The 9,159-nt window shown below is 36.6% G+C and overlaps 1 long non-coding RNA gene across 1 annotated transcript; it reads right to left on the reverse strand.

Moving 5' to 3' along the window:
- Positions 1-828: 828 nt before the first annotated feature.
- LOC136007271 (uncharacterized) lies at positions 829-8,927 on the reverse strand. The gene is made up of 2 exons (XR_010609570.1): positions 8,757-8,927; positions 829-1,111 (listed from the first exon to the last, which is right to left on the reverse strand). It is a non-coding gene; the product is annotated as an uncharacterized LOC136007271 (long non-coding RNA).
- Positions 8,928-9,159: the final 232 nt, after the last annotated feature.

Below are 9,159 nucleotides of genomic sequence, written 5' to 3' on the forward strand. Positions count from 1 at the left end.
TATTCTCTACCCATTACAGGAATCTTTCAGTAACAATAAGATTATTTGGGTCATATTAGTAAAGAATAAACACTATACCAATGTCCACTCTCATTTTCACTAAATAATCTATGCCTTTTTATAGACTCTATTCTTCATATGTCCTTCTTGTGACGGTGAGCAACAGGTTTCTTAATTTCTCATGCAATACAATCTTAATTTATATTTTATTCATTAAAACTGTCCTTGTTTAAACTGAACATGCTATATCCATACAATACATTCCATGAGTCAATTGTTTCTGCACAGAGAATCAAGATAAATGACTGGAAAAGACAGTTATACTTGAAGAACTTACTGTATGCATTTAGTTCTTTGAAGTATGCTTGCTTCACTTGAAAAAGACCTGGGTTCATCTGACAGCAAAGTATATTTGATTACTTATAAAACTGGGATAATTCTACTGCCTTCCTTCTTTAGGTGCGGGCAATGTTTTACTTCATATTAAATAATTTGAAACGTGCCCTATCGTCTAAAAAAAAAAAAAAAACAAACAAACCAACCTTAACATTCCAGATCTCTGTTTCCAAGGAGAGGGAGAAATTGTACCTCAAAAAGCAATAATGTTGCAGATCATGAAACATTTGGAAGGTCTTGAAGATGATCGTATGCAAGTCAAATTCTGCTATGCTTTGTCCCAAGGAAAACAGATCTAAATAGCCAAGATTAAACTGTGTAGAATAATTCTCTAATCATGAAAGTGTCCAAGATTGCCAGGAAGAACCTCCAAACAGGTGCTGCTGAGCGTGAACTCACTACAAAAGCAGGTGAACACATAGCACAGCTCTGTCAGACTGCAACTCAAAGGGGCGTAATGCCAGAAGTGTTTTATTCAACCCATTTATTCATGGCTCTCTACTATGAAATGAACAAATCAAGACTGGATGTGGTCAGCACCATGCAGTGACAGAACTGTAGCATTCAACTAAAACAGTCTTTTTGACCTGTTCTGCATTTGCATGTTACACAGCACAGTCTTCATGTTCTTCTGAACTGAAAGCAGCTGCTTCCTCTTTCTTTCTTTGTCTACTTGGTCTTTGTCTACTTGAGCAATGTGATGACCTATATAATCCTGCAAAATATCATAGATGTTGGTGATTAAAATTTGAGCAAATATTAATATTTAAAATCCAGTCTAAGATAAATTTTAATTAGTACATTTGACATATTAAAAATCAATACTTAAGAAGTGAAAGATTCTGCAGCTTGGGCTGCACTCCACACCGATGATCATTTCCAAATTAAGAGATGCAAATTTAATCAATAGATTTAAAGCTTTACATCACTTAAGGCACTTGAATTGCTTCTAATCAGCCTAGTAAAGTGAAAGCATCATTTAATTGTTTTTCCCTGTCTTTGAAAGACACACCTACCTTCAAGGCTGGATTTTGCCCAGAATAAGATATATTATTTACCATATTTGCTCTTCTATGCTATTCTTAGCAATTAAAAGTGTATTTTAAAAGTCAAGAAAACAAACAGTTTAAAATCCCAGAGATTATTTCACCATTTAAGAAACTTTAGCAGAATCAACTTCTTAACTTGAATTCTAAAAAAATAAAATTGGTAAAATGTAATTTTTGTATTACAATACTTTTAGGAAAACAGAAGTATTTTGTTGCTGATTTTAAATCATCCTTGATGTAGTTTACTGTGCTAACTTTCCAGAATTATTAAAAAAAAAAAAAAAATCATTTTGTGAAACTGGCTGTTTAAAATTCTCATGCTTTGGTAACTGATGATGTGAAACACAAATTATTGCAAGTTAAAGTTCTTTCATTTTTTTCCCCATTTTTAATTTTGCAATCTACATGTGAACATTGTTGCCACAGCCATCTGTCAAAATATCTGCAAGATACCTCAAAATACAGTTCACAGTCAGTCTGAGGTTTGAAATTATTTTTTTTTCAGAATGTTCATCAACAACTTCTTGAATTTACTTCTACAAAAAGGACAAGAAAAATTAAGATCTAGTTTTACCTTTTTACATGAAAAGTCACACTTGGAAGACATTGATAAAACTACTCATATACTTGATGCTTCTTTACATCTGGAATTAGTATGAATTCTTCCATTGCATTTTCTAGGATTATATGTGCATGTTAATTACTACATATGCAGTTGAAAGTATCTTAAAAGCATTTCAGATCAATATATCCTGAAGACTTTCAGGCTAAATCTTTTGATAGCATGCATGAAGCCTATATTTCTTTTAAAATTGACAGGTTCCAATTATAATGGAGAGGAATATGACTGCTTTATTTTATTTTATTTTTTCTCTTAAAGTTTTCTATGGATAGTGCCACATGGAAAGTACAATACTTTCAGATGGAGCACAGTAACCTCTTTATAAAGTCTGGTATGCCACTACCTAGTTATTTGGCATGCAAAAGTATAGCAATTACATAAAGAAATTGGTTAACAATATACTCAAATTGTTATTCATCCAGTTTTCCCATAAGCCACCAGAATTACATAAATAATTTTCACCTGCAGACACTAGTAGGATGTCTTTAGTAAAAACTGTGCTTCTGAATCATAGGCAACAGGATATTTAGAGACTTGCATGATTGAACTGGGTCAGCAATCTTTTCCGTCAACAAATATCAAGGACAAAAATCATATGACACACATTTAAAAAAAACCCTGGGCATCACAACCAAATGACTCTTGTATTCTATGATGAAGATGAGTCAGCCCAGCAGGAGTTTCCAGGGCAAAATATTTTTGGACACAGGAGGGAAGCAGAGATGATATTTCATCTCTGAATTGTACACAGACTGTGTACTGCAGTTGCATGGTTTCAGCACTATGAGCACTATGGCTTCCTAGATCTGAGCTAAAAACAGCCACAGATTTCTGAAACTGAAGTCTTCAAGAAGCAAACAAACAGCATTAGCTACTTTGCACTGCTGTGGGGACATTTGGTAACGTATTCAGTATAACCAGTGTGTCACAGTGTAAGGTAAACTGTGAGTATAAACTCACAGGTTGGTGTGAAGGTAATGTCCTTTCTTTACATGCATACACGGTTACGATTCTGACTGAAAAATCAAGTTCTGTCCTATTTTCCTATTTAATACAGCACGATAGGGACAGTTGGGGTTTAGAGAGTAGAAAGCTGTATTTTTCATTAAATGTTCTAACCAGTTGAGCGCATACAAGTCAACAACCCTGACCCCCCAAAAAACTGCAGACATAACAACATATTTCTGCTTTACCATGCGTGAAACTGAATCCCCAAACCCTCATTTAATGAACATTGCTGGCATTACTAGAGCTCTAGCAAGCAGCTTTTGAAGAAAAGGTCAGGGCTGCAATTTGAAAGTGTGCAGCAGCTCTTTTCACATGCAGCAAACTGTCAGACATCTTCTTAACCTACCAAATGGGAACTACATCCTGTACTCTTTTAACATCCTTTGGCAAGGGTGGCAAAACACTACCCAAAACCAACACTTCCCTTCTGCCCTACTTACAGACATTATCAGAGCCCTTGCACATACAGGTCCTGTCTCCCACATTCAGATAAGGACACAGGAGGGGAAAATCCAAAGAAAACTGAAAAGGAAAGCACAAAGACCTGAACTTTCTATTTGATTCAATTACTTTCTGTCAAGATATTATACTTTACCTCTGACTATCTACTGTTCTTAGAAACCCGAGTCACAGCCTAGCTCTTGCAATGCAGAGTATGACTTGCAGCATCTTTAGGTTTTTCCATACTGCCCCGAATGCTGCAGAGATTACTTTTACCATAATGGCTTTTAATTGTTTTTAAGGTCTGAAATTATCATCTGGCTTGCATGTTTTCTTTTGCTATCCATTTGACTAGAGTCCTTCCCAATGAAGCATTTGTTGTGCTCTTTTTTGCCTAAGTTTCATAAGCATTCTATAAAAACAAGGAAATATCCAAACTGTCATGTAATTCAAAAGTACCATTATTCATTCCAGAAAGTTAATGCGTTTCTGTGTAAGAGTCCACTGCTTTTATGTTCTTATAATTTCCAACTTTTATGCAATAGTTAAAATTAGGGAGTGTCCAGCATCTTAATTTTTAATAGAAAGATCATTCAATACTAGCTCTAAAATCTTGACAGCTGTGTTCAGGAATCCATATATTGTCCAGAACTGGCAACCTATGTGCTTTTCACTAATTTTGTAGAGACTAAAACATCAAATATTTGTGTATTTTAGTAGATAATGTGTGACCAATCAGTTACCCTCTGACCCTAGATCCCCAAGGCACTTCCCATCTGTCAGACATTTCTGTACCCACACATCCTTTTACATCAGTCTAATGCACTAGACTTGCACATATCCCTTACAACCAAAAAGCTGAAGTAAACCCCAGAAATGTACCATATCCAAAAATCTCACTTCTGTTTTCCCTGCTCTTCTCTGAAACACAAGGGATTCGCTGTTTTGCCTGTCTATTTGAGCTTCATAATACTATATATATTTGTGAGACCATCATATGCTCCTTCTTCATTGTGAATGAAAGCTTGAACTCTGTTCACTAAGGCAAAAATTCAATAACACAGGACCTCAAGGTATCTCCTGTGACTTTCTGTGGCAGATACATCACAAACACGAGCCCCAAGGGTTATTTCCCTCTCCTTAATTCTTTGAGTAGGTAATTTTAATGAAATACAGAGTAATTGGACCCCTTTAAAAGGCTAAATGGGGAGCTTCCTGGAAATGTTTTCCTTATGTATTTACACAGGACCATCTAAAGTGTAAATATAGTCCCTTGATAGTTAGCTCACATTGTAATGAATTTAATACAGTGCTTCAGATTCACAGTTGACATAAATGTTTTGCAAACATAGGGCCATTAAAGTCAATGACACTAAGTCAATTTACACCAGTTAAGAGTATGACAGTGTGTACAGAAGATTCTGTTCATTGGCATAATTGTCCTGGCTTTTACAGCTTCATGGGTTGAGGGAGCTTTTAATATGAAAGTGGGCTTTCCCGTAAGAAGGACGTCTTCTCAGATACAGAGGAAATGTATGGGAGAAAGGAGAGGAACTCATTTAAAAGTCTGATTATAGCAACAGTAGTTTTGAAAACATCTGCATTATAATAACTTATTAGTAGATTCCTCTGTTTTCTGTGAGTGTGGGTGGCTGACTTGGACTGCCTCTGCTGTTAGGGGTGCACACTGGTAGCCTTTACGTGTTTTGTATTTCTATTTTGCCACAACTCATAGCCATTAAAATAACTGTGCACCTCATCCAAGCACAGACACTTTTCAAAAAGTTCTCTCCCACAAACAGCAATAGCACACACCCTGGGAAGAAATCACATTCATAGCTACTTGACGGCAGGCTATGAAAAGAGGGGAAATTTGGGTCTCATGTACAAATGTGACTTTGAATCACTCAAACCAAGAAAATCTCTAGAAATTGTGTCTTTATTTGTACTTTGGGTGGTCATTGTTTTCTCACTATAACTTGCCTTTCATTTTTGTGATTCATTGGTAAGAGGAATCACAGCACCTGAGGTGCAGGCCTGAAAGCAGAAGTGATAAGTTTCCTGTGCTGGGCAGATGAAACTTTTTTTTTGCTGCTCATTTGTTCAACACATCCCTCCAATTTGGGAAGCAGTTCTCTGTAAGCAGTGAGCATTGACAGGCAAGTAAAACCACCCTTTTCCAATTACTTTAAAGAGTTTAAAGTTTTCTTTATTATTATTTGGTTTTCGCTACTGAATTCCCACCTCTCATCTGCATCTATGCAGAACGAATGCCCTACTACCAAGGGTCTCACACCCAACAGGCACTTCTTAAATATATACAGTTTACATATATAAGCTCTTCTTCCTATGTATTTTCTCATGACGCCCACTTCACCTAGTCTGGTCTATACTTATTGCATAGATTCCAGGCGAGTTTTCAAAGTAGAAAATAGCAAAAGTTGCCTGACAGACTTCCTCCCCACCTGATTTTTAATAGAAAAGTGTTGAAATAATATGACTGAAAAAGTTGACTGCTTGTTAACAAATTTTATCCTGTTACCAAAACAAACCTTTATTTTATTCATTAAAGGCATTCACTTAAAAAAAATAAATCCCACTTAATAGCCTTATCTCATACAAGGAAGAGATGTAAACCAGATCAGAAGGAATACTGCAGTGAGTGGAAATTACCAGAAAGGAGTTCTGACATGGTTATATTGTGAGAAATAATGGAACTTCTTGCAGAGGGAATATTCTACTTTATATAGACATTTTTGAGTTTACCAGTGGGAAGGGTATGTAATGCCACAAGACACATGCACCAGTTTCAGTATGCCTTTTTCAATATGCCATTTACAACACAGATTGGTACATACCTACTCAGTTTTCACTCATTGCTCCAGGATGCAACAACATTTTCCCTTGACATACTTAGATAATAAAACAGTTGGTGGTAATTATCTTAATGATTTCAGCATGAAGATTAGTAACCCTTGTAATTTTTATCCTTGCTAGTATAAATCAGTTTACAAGGGCTCAAAGTACCTGTTAAGCTGCGAAAGCTGTGTACACATTTTCAGTAGTCAAATTAACCTCTGACTTCAGAACAGGAATACTTTTGTATAAAGTGAAGCCTCTCCACTTTTTGAATAGGAGGCACTAGTAATTGAAGTAATAGTTGGGGACTGTGGATTTACTGATCTTTTTCCAGAAAGACAGAAAGAATGAGTCAAAAAAACCCGAAGCTACCTTTTAAAATGAAATTCAGATACAAATAATCTGGAGAAAAAAAAAAAAATCAGGTTCCTTTGATTTTAAAGAACATTCATACTGTGAAATTATCATAATTACTGTAGTAATACATCATATGTATTTTATATATACTATATCTAGCACAACAGTACTATGCATACAATATGTCATGACTTATTAATCTGATTCAGTTAAAACCCTCAGTTTAACACAGTTCAAAGGCATTGACTTGAAATGCCTGTTTCAGCCTGTCTTTATTCTGTAAGTCAGTTAAATTCTGATGCAGTGCAAGGTTAAGCAACCCTGTGTAACCTGAACACACAAACACGTTCTGCAGTGACACCAAGAGTCGCTTGTGTAGTGCTAATCAATTTATTAAAAAGATTCCATTGAGGAATTACTCTTGTATGCATGAACATTGGAATACAATCTATACACATTTGCACAGACGATTGCAAAGCAGTCAAACACTCTTTTAAAAAAGACTGGTACATACATACTTTTCCATTAGTTCAATTTTCTATTTAACTTGTCTACTTTCCCATAACATAGCCAATACTTAATCCAGATCTCTTATCTAGAAATTCCGTTAAATACAAAAAGACAGTTCCAATCTATGATTTGCCAGCACAAATCAAGTATCAAGATGTAGACTATCTAACAAGAAGTCCTTCATTGGAAAGAAAAGTTTAAGCTAACATTTAAAATTTCATCCACAATCAGATGTATAACTGAGAACAGTTTATTTGTCTGACAAGAGAGTAACCACACAAATTTGTCTACAGAATACTTCTCAGCAACTTTGCCTTTGTTCTTTTTTTTTTTTTTTAATTTTCTGCTTTATTTAGTTTTTACTATTTTTCATTTGTCTATAATGTACCTTTTATTCACTGTTCGTGACATCAAAACAAAATGGGGGAAACTCTCTTCTATTTCTTTTTATAATCTCAGTTTCTGTGCAGTTTTTGACAACCATCTGCTTAGATTAGACTTCACCTCCTTCTACCATTCATTCCTGTCATAAAATATTGACAGAAACAATTTTCTTCCGGGAAAAGAGAAAGTTAATAGATAAATGAAAACTATACTTGTTTTTTTTTCATTAAAGTCCTGAGGTACTCTCACAACCTGTTTTGTATTTATTTATATGATCATCTGAAGTTGTAAAAGATTATATAGTAAAGCTTTAACCCAAACCCTGGATTTCACAGTGGGATTCAGACTGTATCTAGTAGTCAAAGATTACGTTAAAGCTTTTGCAAGTAGCATGTCAGATGAAAATCTCTAGGTGCAATAAATGTAGTGTAATAAGAGGCTCTTTAGTAGCAGTTAAAGGGGACAAATGACAGCATTGCCCACACCCAGGTTTACATAAATTGGTAAGGCAGCCAGGCCTTACATAATTTCAGTATCTCTAAAATAGAGTTATTTTTAACCTGTTAGCACTGTAGGCAGATGAGCAAACCAGTGACCATCCCTGGCCTGAGGCTTAATGAACGGCACAAACATGGAAAACTGCAGGATGTGACATGAGAAATCATTGCAGAGGAGGGAGGACAAAGCAAGAGGTATAACACCACTAGGGAAAGCACTGTGAGGGGTGAGGGATTTTGTAGGTGCTTTGGGGGCAGTGAGGCAGAAACAGCCAAACTTCACAGGCACTCAGAGGAGAGCACTCATGTTTTCTGAGGAGTTAAGTTTTGCAAAGCCAATAGCACTGAGGTACCTACGTCAGCAATGCCAAATATTGCCAAGATTACCTAGGTAACTATCAGAAACAGCAAATTTGTGTACAGATGTAGCAAGCTAGCACCAACGGGGAAAAGGAGGTACTATGGTATTTAATTCACATGGCAGATGCAGTGCATGGCCCCTGACTGCCACAGCCAAAGCCAGGGAAGACCCCTGACAGTTGTTCCTACAGACCACAACATCTACAGCTGCCACACAGCAGGCATGGGGGCACCTCTCCTGTCCCAGACTGGACAGCATCAGCAGCTACTCACCACAGATAGCCTTCTTCCTTCTCCCTCATGATTCAGGGAAGCATGCCCACAAGAAGAAACACATGGCTGGAGAGACTTGTTTTGTAAAAGTCTTGCTTTGTGCAACCGGTTAGAAATTCTCAGGGATCTGACATGTCTCTGTTTTTTTTCTCTGGGTAGCTTTGGCAGCTGCAGGCCATGATCCAGGTTTTGATGTCCTAATGATTTTGTCTGGAACGATCCTCAACCTTTTTGTAGCAGGCATACCAAACCTTAGCTGATATCCTCTAAGCAAGGATCACATACCTCCCCATAGCTGTAATATGACTCCGGCAACACACACACAGTTGACTATTATCTTGACCGTTACCCCAGGTCCCTCCCCAGCTGGTGTGTTTCCAGGACATCATCTCACACCTTGCAA

This window comes from Lathamus discolor, chromosome 1 (assembly GCF_037157495.1).
Source record: "Lathamus discolor isolate bLatDis1 chromosome 1, bLatDis1.hap1, whole genome shotgun sequence".
Lineage (NCBI taxonomy): Eukaryota > Metazoa > Chordata > Aves > Psittaciformes > Psittacidae > Lathamus > Lathamus discolor.